The 18,676-nt window shown below is 30.4% G+C and overlaps 1 protein-coding gene across 1 annotated transcript in view; it reads right to left on the minus strand.

Annotated features, from left to right (window-relative positions):
* The window catches only part of LOC148313340 (clavesin-1-like), a 43,826-nt gene extending 26,735 nt beyond the window's left edge, over positions 1 to 17,091 (minus strand). Inside the window, exon 1 of the mRNA XM_088264355.1 lies at positions 16,809 to 17,091. The gene's annotated coding sequence lies outside the window, so the exon portion shown is untranslated. The remainder of the gene's footprint in view (positions 1 to 16,808) is intronic.
* Positions 17,092 to 18,676: the final 1,585 nt, after the last annotated feature.

Here is an 18,676-nt window from a genome sequence, read left to right on the forward strand (position 1 = left end):
TTTCTTTAATCATTGTAACATGTCTTACCACAAAGTTAATGCCGAAACAATAAATAAAGATATTTTTGTTAGTGTTTAGTTATATTTTCTCATTTGCTTCGTTTAAACATGCTTCATACCTTACGTTTTTTAAATGCCTATTTACTATACCCGTTTATTGTTTTATATTTTACATTTTGCTTTGTGTTACTTTAATTTTATTTTTATCTTTTTTACTTTCTTATTTGCGTTTCAGATTTTTTTTAATTTTTACTATTATTTTGACTAAGCTTTTTGAAAAAAAATATTGATATTTTACTGTGGTCCACTCATTGCTTTTGTTTTTTTACGTATCTTTACTTTGTTTTAAAAAAATTGTTATAATTGTAGGTGCCTCGTTAACCTTAACCCTAAAACGAGTAATGGAAATCAGTCATCGGGAATATTATATATGTTATTCTTATGTATGTTATATGTTTTAAAATAAACAAAAAATAATCGGGGCTGTCCAAACCAGATACAATCTTGGGCTAATCTAAATAACTAAATACATACATTTAAGGGGAGCAGAAACAAATATTTAAACAAATGCTAACTTTTAAAGAAAAAAAATACAGAAATGTCATTGTAAATAAATATTTCGTTAATTTATATGAGATGCCAAAAAATAAAATAATTGTCTTTGAAATGTATATTGTAAAAGTAAAATTTTTGTATTTGCAGTGGATCAAAAACACGCGCAGGCATTATCGCTTCTACCTTTTCTGAATTGATTGATTTGTTTGTACAGTAAGTAAGGGTTGACATACAGTAATCACGCAGCTAGATAATGACAATTTGACGAGTAATGAAGAAACGATAGCCTTTTATAACCTTGTTTGTCACCGGCCAAGATGAATAATACAATAAATAACTATTAATGGTCGTTTAACTGTGTGCTATAAACATTAATGACAATGACCAATGTCCATTTCATTGTTTGAGGTGTCGCGAATTTCACAAAAAAGGTCAGACGTTCTCCATTTTCGTGTTCTTAAAACGTTCAGCATGATAAATTATTACTAGGTATTGTTTACAACAATACGTGATGACTGTGTCGTGTTAACTCATTAACAATGTTTACTTGACCATTTACATGCGAAATGAATGTATAATCTACTAGGGTTACTTCATCTTCCAGAAATTCTATCGATATCTTTTTCGGAAGGATACTTCTACTAAGGATTATTCAAGGTTCTCTTTCAGGGGGTGTAATCACGCACCTCTGTTTTCAGATTCTGAGAATCTTCCTAGACCTTCAGAAATTTGCCATCGGGATACCATAAACTGCCAATAAGTCTGTCGAATGGCTACGATGAATATTAATTTACACATTTAAAAAGGTGGTATGGACATGTGGAGCGAATGGATAACGAGGGAATGACTAAGAAAGTGTATTCGGCAAATGTGAACGGAAGAACAGAACGAGGACGGACAAAAAAGACTTGGTACGATCACATCAAACAGAACCTAAACTCTGGTGGGGTCAAAAGTCTGCGTTATTGGAGGGCATGTATGACTAGATGTATGAATGTGAGGTGTGAAGGAGGATAGGAGTGTATGTCAGGACAGAAGAGTGTGGCGAATGCCAAAGCGAATGGAATTATCCTCTCTGCCTGCCCCTTCAGGGAAAAGGCGTAATGGTAGCAGTAGTGAAAAAAATGTGATTTAGCTTCAATTCAATATTGACTCGGCCAATCTGCTTAAATTGTCAATATTTTCCATTAATTTTACGTAAGATCTAATGAAAAAGTAAAGATGCTTTGTATTTTATTGCATTGAATATCGAGATTTATTTATCCCGGAAAACAAACCGCTGAAAAACAATCAGCCGATTCTGAAAAGCTTTATTTGTACGTAAAATTAACACACTTTAGAACATTTCCTCGCTATTGTGAACTGACTTTATTTTCCGGTCAATTTACACCTCTATGACTCTTTCCTCCATCGAAATGGTATTGAATGAGGTTACATTAAATTTATTGGTATTGACCTTCGGTTTCATTTATTATCAAATTTATAATATGCACACACAACGTGTGTGTTTGTAATAATAGTGCAGGAGTAAACTGAGGTCAGACAGGAGGTTAAACAATATGTGGGTTTTTTAAAGCGACGAAGACTAACCGACTTTTGCGTTATTTCAAGGTACGAGAGCAGCAAGCTTTGGTTATGCAATTTTAACCTTCGAAATTTCAGATTAATTATATTACATTATTTTTTTAAAACTTATTTTGAAGTCAAGGTATTAAAATTTTTAGTACAGTATTTCTTTCAGCGTTCGTAACCACGAGTTTTTTATTATTATTTTTAATTTAACAGTTTTTTTACAAACGGAGCTCTCTATTTTATATTCATCGCTCATCTAAAATACCAGTTTCTAGTATAAAATAAATATTTGTGTATATTTGAGTCAAAGATAAATATGGATGTAGAATATTTCAATACATAGTTCTTCCATATTTTATTTTAAGCCAAAATCTATTACATAAAAAACCAAATACTTCAATTACCTCTCTACAGAAAAAAATATGTAATAATTTTCAAAAAATAAATTAAATACCTTTTACAATTAAAATGTAAGTTTGTTTTAAAATCACTATAGTGATTTTAAAACAAAGTTACATTTTAATTATAAAATGGAAAATCACAAAAATAGTGCTTCAAATATAAATTATAAATACCTTTTGTCCAAGTTAATTTTTTTTAAACACAAAAATAATACAAAGAAAAAAATCTTTTACATTTGATATTGGATTAAGCATTTTTAAACATTATTAACAACAAACATTGAGTTTAAATTCCTCACCAAGCACAAGAGCCTAGTCTACTTTTTGGAGAAGGTACAGTGTAACTAGAATAAGATATGTTAAAACCAAAAATCTCTTATAAATGTATTAAATTTTTATATTTATGTAACTATATTTTTAAAAAATTAAAAAAATGTATAAATGGGTGATATTTTGTTGTTCTTTATGGTAATTTTTACTCCGAATCACACAAACGACTTTCGAGGTAGTAAAAATTAGAATTTTTCGAGCAAACATCGTGAAAATACGGTCATTTACACAATAGAAAGTCAAATAAGATGAGAATCGTGAGACATTTATATGTGTACTGTATTTTATTGTTGCGCTATATTTTTATGCGCCGACCGTGAAAGAAAAAAGTATCTCCCACGTGATTTTCAATTACTTTGTTTTATACATTTTATTAATCGGAATCAAGATACACTGAGATGTATACAGCGATATATAGATGTATAGTTTTACCAATGATATACCGGCCATGACCTACTGAAAAATCTTTAAATATATATTTCATATTAAATCACTTGCATATTATTGAAATATTATTAGCTGGAGTCCCGGGTTCGACTCTCAAGGAAGTTCAAAACAAATAAGTGTTTTTTTTTTCACTATGGTATTTATTTAATATTACCTTGGACTGGTACATGAAGCGCAGGACTGATCACTTTACCTTCATGTAACTATCAAGACTAACACTAACACTGTTTTTATGACGCAGTGCCCTATGCACCATTGGGTGCCGAGAGTCAATAGTAGTAGTAGTGGTAATCATGCTCTCAAGTTTATGAATATTCTAGCTGACTATATTTTAAAGGATACAAATGATATAAGGGGTGAGACTTAGGATGAAAGATACATATTACATTCGTATGGGAAAGAAAATGAAATCTTAATGTTAGGTGTATACCTGCAAATAAATAACTGAATAACCCGCAAAGCTTCTTCTACTTTTGAAGGCTTTCCTGCAGTTAGAACAAAGTTTTCCGCAATTATTTATAAAATATATAAATAATTGCGGAAAATATCATATCATATCATAAAATATCATATAAAAATTTATCATATCCATAATAACAGATTACGGAAATATACCATCACTGAGTTTTTCCGTGCCGGGGGCACAATTTATAAAATTATAATGAATGGAAAATTATTATGTGACCAAATACGCTATGGCCGAATGACGCAATCTATTTCGGATCTGCCCACTTCCATTATCCATTTATGAAAAGCCTTTTATATTTAGTTTCTATTTTCAATGACTTTATAAATAGTGGATTAACCTTTAAAAAACTTAACTCTTGTTTATTTTTTGACATCTCAACATAGATGAAGAAGATTATGGAAATCTGGGCATTTACAGGGCTGTCATAAGCTGATTAATTGATCACTTTACACACGTGCAACATTCACCAATTATATCCAAGACTAACACTAACACTGTTTTATACAACGCAGTGCCCTATGCACTATTGGGTGCGGATAAGGGTCAGAAGTAGTAGAATAAAATTATGTACATTCGACACTTCAATTTAAGCATGTATAGTATTAACAGGACGTTTAATATATTTTCTTAATTCGACCAGATTTTTCGTCCGTTATACCCGAAGTTATCCGTTTCGTCAAATAGAGGTCCGTTACATCGAGGTTTTACTGTAATTGAATTGACTCGTATTGTACGTACGGCGAGACAGAAGAGCGTGCGTCGAGTAGTGGTTTGGCAGTGTTGGGTTATGTAAGAAGAAATCAAATTTCAATATGAATATCGTCCGACACATATGACGGTCGTCTCATGACGTAACCGCTTGAAATTCTAATGAGAGGATCCGGTATGCCGTTTGACCGCGGTGCGTGTGCCTTGATTTTGTCATGAGGACAGGCGGTCGAATTCATTTGGCTGTGGTTTTCCTCGTACCCTTCAAAAGTATGTATAAAAAAACACCTTCATTTAACAATTCAATTTCATACACCCACAAAAAAAATATGACTCAATTGGAATTATCCATTCAAAATGTAGTTACAGATATGGTACGGTAGTTATGTCCGCCTCCATAGTCTATACTCCAACACGCTAACTACTATTAGTTAGCGTGTTGGAGGTCTCCGATTCCATTCCCACGAGGGTCAAAAAAATATTAGTGATTTTTCAGTCAACATAACCTGGAACGTGAAGCGGAAGGCTTCACCTTTCCTTCGCGTATTTAACGATCAAGATAACACTGCTTCTATACGATGCAGTGCCCTGTGCACCATTGGGTGCGGATAAGGGGTGGAAGAAGAAGATCATTTTACGATCTCTCTTTAGTAGTGGATAAGATAGAGGAATGGATTGGTGTGATATCTTATTTGTGATGTGTCTTATTTTTCATACATACCTATTTTGTTCAAAAGAACTTTTATTATTATGCAATAAAGTTGTACAAGCTGTTTTTATTATCTATGGTCAATTTAAAAAGGACTTAGTTTAAAAGATTTTTACGTAAAATGATGATGGAAGTAGGTAGATCTGAAACAGATCGCATCATTCGGCCATGTCATATTTGATTGCATGTCCTAAAAAATTGTCTTTGATAAAGAATTAAAAATAAACATTGTAAAATGTTCTGTCGGCACGGGAAAACCCACTGAGAGCACATTATTGTAGTTCACAATAGGTGTATGATGAAATAAAAATAAATAAATAAATTTATCGGTCATTCCTTTCAACAACGTCATATTTCAAAATCGATAATTTTCAGTTGTGCGTGTTTTCGGAATGCCCAGAAAATGTACTACATCCCAGCAAAAGTGGCATATTTTCAACTTAATATTTACCCGCTACAGCACAGAAAGTGTTGTTTTTGCATTTTGAAGAAAAGGTATTGTTTAATTAAATTTTTTAATATACTAAATATTTTTCAAATGAAGAAACAACATTCAGGTTTTACCTAAAAAGAGCTGTTGCACAGTAAAAAGTTCAATAAGTGGCTTGATATTTATTTTTAATACATTTAATTATATTTTTTAACTTTAAAAACGATCTCCTGAAAAATCAAGTTTTTTTATATATGACGCTGTTGAAAGGAGTGAGCGATATTATGTTCAAGAAGTTAAATAAAGAAATGATCAGTTTCTAAAACGATTCCAGCCCATAAAATCATGCATTAGAAAATTAATGCGCTAACTTATGTGAAGTCACAGATGGTTCAGTCATACGATGATATACATATTATGGGCTTGTAAAAATATGAAAGTAGATTTTTTTACGTAAAATATATGCTTAAGTCACAGTACAAGCGTACACTACAAGTATCGCATTGGGAAAAATCCGCTGAGCAAAATTGCGAATAGGAAAAAGTGCATATTCAAATTTCTACTTTTTCTTTTTACCCTTATCCGCGCTTAATGGTATCACCGTATTACTGTATCAGATCTACGAGGTTTCACTTGTTATTGATTGTGTGAAGACAAGGCTAGATTGTATGGCAAGATTGTATGAAGACAAGACAAGGATCAGTCCTGCTCTGTAAATGCTTTGTTATAGGAGTGGAATATATAATATTTAATAGACTACTTATTGCATAAGTGAAGGAATTCAAAATGAAGAATATTACTGCTTTATGGGGAAAAAATGGAGAAATAGGTGAAAAGAGACATTTGGGGGTGTTTATCCGTACTCACACAAGCTTAAATAACGTACATGTATGTATAATAGGTGGATACATTCTTTAAACCCTTATCCGCACCCCAATGGTGCGGATAAGGGTTTAAAGGGCACTGCATCATATAAACACAGTGTTTTATTGATCGTTAACACATCAGCCCTCCGCTTCAGGTACCAGTCCAGGGAAATATTGAATAAATATTAGAGTGAAAAAAAATCACTTATATTTATTTGATCCCCCCTCTGGGAGTTGAACCCGGAACCTTTAGAACGGCAGACGAGTATGCTGGCCATTACACTACGGAGGCGGACAAATCATTGTGGATACATGGATATGTCATTTTTTAATAATTGATTATTGTTCAATCTTATACTGATATTATTCACCCTATATTAATATTAAAGGCGTTTCAACTTCAGATAAAATATCTTTCGTTTTTATATGAAAGAAGATAAGAGTCGCATCGCAGGGCTTACGACCTGGTAAGTGATCACTTTATACACTTTTGTTACGTTAACCATTCCACCTATCTGCCTATTATCGAACATCCACATTGCATTAATTTTTTGAACTTGTCTATATGTATGCATTGGTCTTGGTTCTTTTCACTTGTGGGTTCAATTCAATAAGTTTGCCATCAATAAAAATCCAGCCAAATACCAGGTCGTAAGCCTTGGGATACGATACTTGGATATCCATGTTTTTTTCATATAAAAAGATAGATGTTCCGAGTTGAATTTCATGTAAAGAAATATATGCATGGATTCAAATGTTGAAATCTAAAATCTTCATTCAGCCATACATATTTTCAAATTTCACAGTATTTAAAAAAAATAGTAACATCGTTCACGGTTTCTTCTTTCGGAAAGCATCGCAATATTTTGAATAGGCGTCCAAAAAGTACTGTTAAAATTAATGACAATTAATTAACATTAGTGAAAGCGAGTAAAAGTCTGATTTGAAGGGAAAACTGATGTCTCGAGGTGGTCTAGATAGGAGATAGACAAAATAATGAGAAAATTATAATACCAAGTCACCATTTCAAGTAAGTGTAGACGGTGTATCCGAGTATGTACATTATTCTTAAAGGTAGTTTCATCATTACAAGTGACTTTCTTCCACTACATCATTATGTACAAATTGTACTTTCATTGTCGACGTTCATAATCGAACATTAATGTAGAAATATCAATGTGTGAGAAATATCATTTGGGATCTTCCAGACAAATGTGCGGCAAAACAATGTAAGATAGAAGCTTTCTCAAATCAACCATAGATGTTGCCATGAACTTCAAATTGGACGTTTAACAAACCGAATTGGAGGTTCATAAATCAAATTGGACGTTATATTGTATTTTATAAAAAAAGTTAGAATTTAAAAAAAAAAATTCAAGTAGTACGCATGATTCAAAGTAGCATTGAAAATCTTAGTCTTAAAAATTGAGTACTCATCGCGCGCCACGCGGGCTTGCCAACTTGACGACTAACGCACTTGCTAGTCTACTGAATAAACGATATTTACACTGACGGTATACGAGTACGAGTATGTAGTTCTAATATGAATATATTTGAAAAATTCTAACGTTTTTATAAAATACAATAAAACGTCCGAATTGTTTTATAAAACTAAAATTTTATTTGTAAGACGACCAATTTGGTTTGTAAAATGTCCAATTTGAAGTGAAAACCTATAGGAACATAAAAAATATTTTCTCAACAAGAAGAAAAAACAGCTTCAAATAATTTGGGATCATACAACGAAATGTTTGGAAGAGGTTGTATGCACAAATAAGGGATTTAAGTATTGAACAAGCGTGTTAAATGATATTCAAAATTAGCATGCAGTTTAACATGACTAGGTTCAAAGCATGGATGCATTTAACATGTGTGTTGCTATTGAGCAATGCACACTGTAATCAACAATCGTGAGCTCCTCAATAGGCTTCGGATTATGGAAGGTATTTGGATGTTGGGCCCACAGTATTGTAATAATATTTCGGCATTGGAAAGCCATCGTTGTATAATACTCAAGAAAGTGCCGGTACCGTTCTGTGTTACAACACTTCTTGTGTGCACTTACATATGTGTACGGGCAAGGTTTTTTTTGTTATAGACATTTGATACATGAGTGTTTTTATAATACACGCGAGAAAAAAAGATTCAGATAATTATTCCAGGAAGAAAAAAACCAATAGAGCGCTGAAAGCAGTAAATAATGTTTTTATAAGATTGATATAAATGTTTATGAAGAAAAAAGGTAGCATATTTTGACGAGGAAAATGACTGTCCGGAGAATTTATTTACAATGCATCCATTTTGAGTCCACAGAAGAGAGCTAAGCGTTTTAAATAACACACTTTTTATTGATATCATTTTATAAAAATAAATTATGTTTGAGAAACTAAATAATCTTCCTTACCCGCGCGTTGATGTTTTTCTTAACAATGCGAAGGAGATCGAAACGTCGTATTTTCATAGATCTTTCTTACGAATGATATATAATTATTATATTGGATCTATAAAAATGTGCAAAAGGTATTATCATGAAAAGTAAAAATTGACGTTCTACTGTTTTAAATTACTTATATTTTTTCGGTTCAAAGTTCTATTATTTTTGTTATTAATTGATTTTTTTAAATTATATTCTTTGTAAATAAAAATAAGACTTCACACTTGCAGAAACATTCTTTCACTGGGTGACTGTCGAATAAAATAAAGAAACATTTTTCATACCGTGTTTCAGGCCCATATTGAATAATTTTAATCATTATTTTGTGAGGATGAGGATTTTTCCTAAACCGCATTAAAATTAAAATAAAATGGAATTGGGAAAATGGGATTTGGAAAAAAGGAAAATGGAAGGTATAATTAACGTAGGAAATAAAGAAAGGACAAATACTTTTGATAAATTTCATTACGAATTTTTTCATGTATGGTTATGTATGGCATCGGCCGGAGATACGGAGTATAAAAAAAGCCTCATACGGTAATTATGGGACATTACAAAGTGCTGAAGTGATACAGATAAGAGTCGAAAATCTGGTTTTGTATTCTTTATATAATGTCCAAAAAATAATTATTAAAAAATAATTATCAGTATGCAGGAAGGTACCTACATAAAAAATATATTTCCACAAAATACTGAAAGAAACCGTCTGGCAAATATGCCGTTTATACAAACCTAAAAATCGCATTAAAAATCAACAGATTTCATAGCCAGTTTACAGTTTATCATCTCAAACAAATGGGTCGCAGTTAAATTAAAGCGTTAAATCTGCTCAGTTTGAACATATTTAATTTCTCGGATAACGTTACCTGAATTGTAAATTATAAACCGTAGTTATCAGTTAACCACAGTTAAAGCAATAATTTCTTTGTTCGCTCTGTTCGGGAGAAAGTTTTCACTCGATCAAACATGGCGGCCAATGGCAGCCAGTGGGTGGTTGGTAGCGTCGAATTAATACCATTTTATCGCGCCGAATACGATGAATCATTTCGTTATTATCAAAAGCTTTATTATCTTATCTCTATCGACATGTTGTTGCTTCTCACATGAGATGACAAGCAGATATTGTATCCCGACTAATTTGAGCTAACTTTAATTAAAAAAGGGAAACATGAAAGGTCAGACAAAACAAACCTACAGTATCGCGCATACATTACATTCACAAGTTACTACTACTAGCTAAGGGGTATATATATATATATATATATATATATATATATATATATATATATATATATATATATATATATATATATATATATATATATATATATATATATATATATATATATATATATATATATATATATATATATATATATATATATATATATACATATATACATATATAATAAAACCCTTATCCGCACCCCAATGGTGCATAGGGCACTGCGTCATATAAACGCAGTATTATCTTGATCGTTTACACATGAAGGAAAGGTGATCAGCCCTCCGCTTCAGGTACTAGTCCAGGGTAATATTGAATAAATATTACAGTCGAAAAATCACTTATATTTATTTTACCCCGGTAAAAAAAGGTCCCGGAACTCACTTCATGTTAAGCTTTTTACTAAAAACAATATATATTCAAATATCATTTAAATAGAGATTAAAGCAAATTTTCCTATCATTTTGACGAATTATATACAAAAAGATTGTGATTATGTAAGCGCAAAAATTGTTTCTTCTAATTGATTTTGAAAATCAAAAAACAAAAAAATCCGTTTAAAAATATTCCGGAACGCCGTTCCACCGCGGTAAATGAAAAAAAAAGCCCTGTATATTACCTATATACTCTTAAAGTAGCTACTTGCGTAGGTTAAAACCTATTAGCTTCCTATCACGTCCCAAACATAAAAAAACCCCGAAACATTGCGTCAAAAGCTTCATTTGCATTTTTCTTTGTGCATTTTTGTTATTTGGCGTATGATGTAAATTTCGCATGTATTTTTATATTTTATTTGTTGAAATGAAATGTTTACGTCACTTCTCTATTCAGACATCTGCGTTTGACCAGAAGCTTTCTCAAAACATCTAATCAAATGATTTTGTAAGCGTGTAATAAAATTCTGGTCTTTAGATTTTTTTGATGAAAATATGAAGAGTTTGGACAACTGCCATACGTGTCATAAACCTGTTTTTTGACGGAGACAATAAAAAATAAACATCTTTAAAATATGATATTTTTTAACGCAGCTTATTTTCACACCTTACGAGTATTTTAATGTTAATCATGGACAAGGAATCCAATAATGAAGAAATATTAAATTATACATTTGGTGTTTTTTGTCCCAAAATTATCAAATGAACATTGGCTGTTTTTGTTCTGAAGTTTTCATTTAAATGTGATGCTTTAACAATGTCTTTTACTTTTATTCAGATGGAAAGCGAGTGTTTTTGCCTAGAATTTCCACTCATGAATTACATGAAATTATAGTAACTTTAAGGGTATACAACGCAACACAGAATTAAACCACCGGCCGACCGCCGTTGAGGTAAGTGTCTTTCTTCTCCCATTTTTTTAAATAATGCATTTTTGATATTTTTTGGTTTTTAGAATAAGTATATGTACTTATATAGAATTTTTTAACTCCTAACCTTTCAATAGCTCTTTTCTTCTCAGAACCATACAATTATTTCAAAGAAAAACTTATCTTTTTCAATGCAAAAACGGCATTTTAAGAAATAAATCAATTACTTAAAATGTTACCTGGATTTAGAGAAAATTAAGTTGCGATTAACGAATACTGGGCCTTAAACAAAAAAAGTAAATCCGCTCTCGAGCAGATATCGAAAAAATAACAGATGCCATGGAGTAGTTGAGTAGGCGCCTGACTGCAAAACTGGTGTCGCCGGTTTGATTCCCGCCGATTGCAAATAAATACAAGAAATTTCATTGGTATTTGTGAAGATTTTTTATATCAAAAGGGTAAAAAAATTACTATTGCAACGAAAAAGAGGACACAAAAAACAGAGTGACATAACTCGTGAAGTAATCAAATTATAATCATAGTAATGTATAAATGCGATAGGTATTATTAGATTATATTATAGAGTATTTCCGTTAAGAAGTATAATATTGTAGCAGTCGTTTGAAGTTAAGAAAGTTTCAGACTCGTTCTGTTAGGATATGAGTAGGCATTGCATGACAGTTGCGCAACGCAAGCACAACTGTTATGATATATTAAAGCAACGTATACGCTTGTGTATTATAAAACAATATTTATATCTATTATTTTAGAATTATTAAGGCATAAACGCACGTATGCGAGTAGCAAAATGAATGACATTACCAAAATGGCGATTCGCCTTTTACGCTCCAAGTGAGCATGAAATGTGACGAGCAACACCGCCACAGCGAAAAGTGTTCGTAAAAGAAGTGTATATAATTAGTGTGTTGTCGTAAGATCCGTAAATGCCCAGACTTCCATATTCTATTATCTACATCTCAGATGTCAAAAAAATAATAATATAAAAATAACTCTTAATTGGAGATGATCCAGATTTGCGAACAAGTATTTGGACACACTAAAAATGTTGCAAAGTAGTGTATTTAATTTCGTAGTCTGGGATCCAGCAACGATTATCTAGTATTTACTAAAGGTATATAATAGTTTGTGACAAAAAATGGTGTCATCATGTACCCATTTTTTACGTATATTTATTTATTTGATATTTTTTATGATAGTGTTCACGGAATCAAGAATAATCAAAATAAATTGTTTTTATAATTGTCCGAAATATTCTCATCAACATTCCTAGACTAAACTTAAAAGAAAACAAACACATCAAAAAAATATTCGCACGAAAAAACTATATTTTTATAAACACGACATTTTATGTATTTAACGATATAAAGAAACACATGTTTATTAAAAAAAATATTATTAATTGTATTTAATCTATAAAATTGTATGTTTATATATATTTATATATTATTAATTATTATTATTATTAAAACCCTTATCCGCACCCCAATGGTCCATAGGGCACTGTGTATTATAAACGCAGTGTTATCATGATCGTTTTACACATGAAGGAAAGGTGATCAGCCCTCCGCTTCAGGTACCAGTCCATGGTAATATTGAATAAATATTACTGTAAAAAAATTATTTTTATTTATTTTACCCCCCTTGGGAATCGAACCCGGGACCTCCAGAACGGTAGCCGAGCGTACTGACCATTACACTACGGAGGCGGACGCCTTTTTAATTATATTTCTAATTGGTTTGTAGATACCAAATCATTTCACAACTCCGTTATTTATCCATCATTTGATAATGATACTAAATAAATAAAAATTTATATTTTTACATTGATTTTAATTTATGTGTTTAACGATGCAATATGTTTATAATAACTACAGTTGTTAAATATTGCATAAACCACAAAAGTATTTAAATTAATTTATTCATAGTTCATAAATACAGTAAGCGCACGGAGATAATATCAAAACTTCTAGAAAGAGTATAAAATGTCAAAATATTGATAAAGTGCATAAATATGCAAACTTTTGTGTTTTATATTATATTAATTTTATATCACTCCTTACATGAAACTCTCTTCATATTTTACTATGTTAATATTTTTAACTAAATAAAGTAGGGAATAAAAATATTTTATAATTTTTCACATTTCCTCATGAAATTACTCAATTTATTAAATTTATCGGTATTAACTCGCTAATAAATTATTTTAAAATATTTTTTATAACCATTGCGATTTCAATATACGGATATATTTTTAATTTTATATATCGCTCACTACTTTCAAGAAGAACGTCATAAATCAAAAATCGACAATTTTCAGTTGTGCATGTTTTCGGAATGCCAGAAAATGTACTATATCCCAGCAAAAAAGGCATATGTCTAACTTAATATTTACCTGCTACAGGGCAGAAAGTGTTGTATTTGCATTTTGAAGAAAAGATATTGTTTAATATTTTTTTTAAATATACTAAATATTTTTCAAATGGAGAAAAAACCATCACGTTTTACCTAAAAAGATCTGTTGCACAATAAAAAGTTCAACAAGTGGATTGATATTTATTTTCAATACATTGTCTTATATTTTTAAACTTTAAACGCTCTCCCGAAAAATCAAGTTTTTTGATTTATGACGTTCTTGAAATGAGTGAGCGATATACGGTTTACATGAGAGTAAACCAACTACATTAGTAAATAGAAATACTAGAGTAAAAAAGGGTTACAAAGGAAAAGTTTACTACATTTATTGTTTTATTTACGGAGGCGTCAGCACACTCGGCTGCCGTTCTGGAGGTCCCGGGTTCGATTCCCACGGGGAGGGGGTCAAATAAAAACTAGTGATTTTTTCACTCTAATATTTATTCAATATTACCCTGGACTGATCCCTGAAGCGGAGGGCTGATCACCTTTTCTTCATGTGTTAACGATCAAGATAACACTGCGTTTATATGATGCAGTGCCCTATGCACTATTGGGGTGTGGATAAGGGTTTGATTTGATTGTTTTATTTACTAAAATAAACACATTTACGCCAAGATAAAAAAAAACTGTATAGAAAATTAGTTGATATAAAAAGAATGCTAATTAGGTATTTAATTTACGGCTTAAAGAATGAGGAGTCGTTTTTCTATAAAGATCGTGAATAAAAATAATTTCACACTCAAATTTATGGGGTCATATAACCAGTTTGTGGGCAGTATTAAAATAAATAATCTTATGTATGTGAAACCAGTAAACTAGTAAAACCACCTCCTATTGATTTAACGTATCTGACGAAAACTATAAGGGAAATGTGATATTTATAAATATTTTAATATTTTCGATTTAATTCTGTTTTTATGAATAGTCTAACAAAATCATTATTGATTAATGCTAATATATGATTACAGCTACATAAAACGTTATATTTTATTATTACGATGACAAATCAATTAGTTGCTTTTGCAATAAATGTATAGATTTTTTGCATTTAATAAGGTCTAAAAATATTTTTATGTCTCCTGCATGGCTTCCTTTTTATTGATCTTATGTCGATAAAAGTAAAATTTGTTTAAATGGTTTTTTACTATCTCATAAACTGCTGAAAATGTTTCTATATAATATTTCCGCCTCCGTAGTGTAATTGTCAGGTCGCTCGGCTACCGTACTGGAGGTCTCGGATTCGATTCTTCTAATATTTATTTAATTTTACTCTGGACTTGTACCTGAAGCGAAGGGCTGATCACCGTTCCATGTGTTGACGATCAAAATAACATTGCATTTATATAATGCAGTGCCCTATGCACCATTGGGTGCGGATAAAGGTTAAAAGAAAAGAAAATAATATGTAGCCACCAAAATGTAAAGTATTTCTGAAATTAACTAACGTAAATTAAAAACGTTTCATGTTTATAAATCTAGCATTCGATAATTGAATAAAATTAAAACATATTTTTTTTTATTTAGGAACCTCAATCATAATTTATAAAATAATAAAAATGTCGACTAGGAAAGAAATATGCAAACTAAATCTCATTGAAACACCATAAAGATTATTTTGTGTTTATTGAGGGTTAAATTCGCAAAAAAATAGATACCTCCCTAAACCTTTTTTTGCTTTTCAAATCAGGTTATTTGGTATATTGTGAACATGGAAATATCTAAGCATAACTAGAAAAACATATCTTTTTAGTAAATTTAAGAAAAAAGTTGTAACAACTATATCCTAGAAACGAGTTGTTACCCTATGAATTATTTTTTTTAAAAACTGAATAGTTTTAGACAAATTCCATATTAAAACGTATAAAACCTGATATTAAACCTTATATATTTTATATTTTCCAGTACTATTAATTTATTGGATATACCAATGTTACCACTCTTTAAAAACAATTTTATCCAATTATTAAGTACCTATTTTTAACATAACAAATAACCTCAAATCCCAAAAAAACAATGTCATTAATAGTCAAATGAATGTCCTGAAAAGGGTAAAAAAAACTATAATTAAATGAGATTTATATTTGCATTTAAAATTGTTGTTTTTTAATTAACTGAAAATTAAAAATTAACTACCCTACTTGGAAGGAAAAAAAATGGAGTAGTGTGGTTGTCAATCATGGTTAAAATGGCGAATGTTGCACGTGTGTAAAAGGATCAGTGTATTAACATAAAATAAGAATAAAAAATATCCGGAACATATTATTTATTTTGAATAAGTACCACTTAATATATTTTTACTTAGTAGTATCGAAATGTAAGTATCAAAACCAACCTATGACAGATCATAAGCCCTGTAAATACCCAGAATTTCATATTGTTCTTCATCTATGTTCAGATGTAAAAATAAAAAATAATGGTTTGTTTTACTTTAACTACATGGGTACCTGATCACTTAACCAGCTTATGACAGGTATTAAGTAAGCCTTGTAGATATTCAGACTTCTTCTTCGTCTATGCTGAGATGTCAAAATGTAAAAAAAACAGTTTGTTTTACTTTAACTGCATGGGTAGCCTTGTATTTACTTGAATTTTATTGTAAGTATATGTACATATTTCTTGAAAAAACTGCATAGAATAAAACTATGATTAAAAATATAGAAAGAAATAATTTTTTTGTTTTTTTTTTCTTGAACTTTGTTATTTTTCGTTTATTTACATGCAAATAATTACAATGAAAATGAACCATATCAAAAGCTATTGCGTTTAAAAATAATCGTTAATTAAGAAATTATCAAATTAAAATCAATATTTTACAGAATGCGGTGTGAAAAAGACATATATGCGGTCAAAAACTTGTAATCGTAATTATTTATTGGATAAGTAAACTATATACAAATAAAATTAAAACTAGGTAGGCACTTACCTAAATAATAAAAATCGGTTGAAATTTCACAAAGTACACAAATTTCTTTTGGGAAAGATTTCACTTTTCACGTGTTTCAGCGCCGTCTAACTTTCGAGATCGAACGGCGGATTATTCGAGGTGTACTTTGGGAAGAATGAAAGTACCGTAGAAAGGAAAGGAAGATGGCGATCAACACAAATCGGAGTCAACTATTCGTAAAATATGGCGGTCCCGCCAAAAACGAACCGCACGGAACGAAATACGAGTGGCAACTGCTCACAAATGGAGTTGGAAAACAACTGAATGCGGCACCGATACGAAATTCGAATGTCAGGTGTTGCGTAAACCCCACTGTGCGTCTTATAAGGTTTTTGAGATGTTTTTTGTAGGTAGGTAGGTACTAATTTTAGTACCTACTTTGATACAATTTTCAATACGAAAAAAATATTGTGCAACACTAATACTTTTTTTCCACCTCGTGTAAATTAGTAGAAACATAAGGATTTTAGCATAAGCATAAGATTTAAGTCCAAATTCTGAAAATAATTAGTTGTGCAGTTTATTTTTATGAAATTTGTATATTATTTAGCAGAGATGCACATCTTACTATAAAAGAATAAACCATATACAACGAATATATATATATATATATATATATATATATATATATATATATATATATATATATATATATATATATATATATATATATATATATATATATATATGTATATATATATATACATATATATATATATATATATATATATATATATATATATATATATATATATATATATATATATATATATATATATATGTATATATATATATATATACATATATATAGGAAAATAAATGAAAACTATGCCCAGTCTACAACAGTAGATTTTTAAATTCAAGTTTTACTTTAGTAAACACCATTATTTCTTGAAATCTATTGTCAAACGTGCGGAATGTATAAAAAAACTTTAATTAAATATAGTAGATTTTTTTTAAGAAAGCGTTACAATTTATCACAATCTCTTGAAGCAAAGCGCATTGGCAAATATAATTTTTTAAACCTTTGTACAAATTATTCACTTTGGATAAGTGCCACTTCATACATTTTTGCTTTGCAGCATCGAAATGTAAGTGTCAAAAAAACATTATGTCAATCGTATATAATATTACAAAATACATTTTTTATACAATAGTATTGCATAAAAGCATTATCCTATTAACCTCAGAATTTAAATGGTTTAATTAATATTATGGACATGTTAACGATTAACATATATTAAAAATAAATTAATTGAACATGGTACAATGTTCATCATTATATATATATACACATATTATATAATAAAATTGATTTTTTCACTGAAGCGGAGGGCTGTTCATCATTCCTTCATGTGTTAAAGATTAAGATATCGCTGCTTCTATATGATACACCATCGGGTGCGGATGAGAGTTTGAGGAAGAAGAAACCATTTTTTTAAACGGTCAGTGATAATGTCCATGTATTCCTAAAAACGCCTATTTTGAAAGAACGCCATAATTGTATACCTCTGTTACGAGGCGTTTGTTACAAGAAGTACAATAGTATCGTCAGACCGACGACAGCTGAACACATCAAAGTAAGTCAGTATCACTTTCACTTGCCTTAATCAGATTTATAAACACATATGTACTTGCCGCTCTAGAATCCGCAATATGTAATATGTAGCATGTACCCAGAGGAATACATGCGTATCATAAAAGAAAATTAAGATGATAAATATGTATATACCATATGATAAGAATCATAGTATATATGTTACGGGTAATGCTAGAATACAAAGTAAACCTAGGTTTATTCGGGTTAACTTAGCATTACCCAATACTGCTGCGTAAACTTCAAAAAC

Source organism: Brachycentrus maculatus, unplaced genomic scaffold (genome assembly GCF_059751285.1).
Source record: "Brachycentrus maculatus isolate JH-2025_06_01 unplaced genomic scaffold, ASM5975128v1 h1tg000015l, whole genome shotgun sequence".
In the NCBI taxonomy this organism is placed as follows: domain Eukaryota; kingdom Metazoa; phylum Arthropoda; class Insecta; order Trichoptera; family Brachycentridae; genus Brachycentrus; species Brachycentrus maculatus.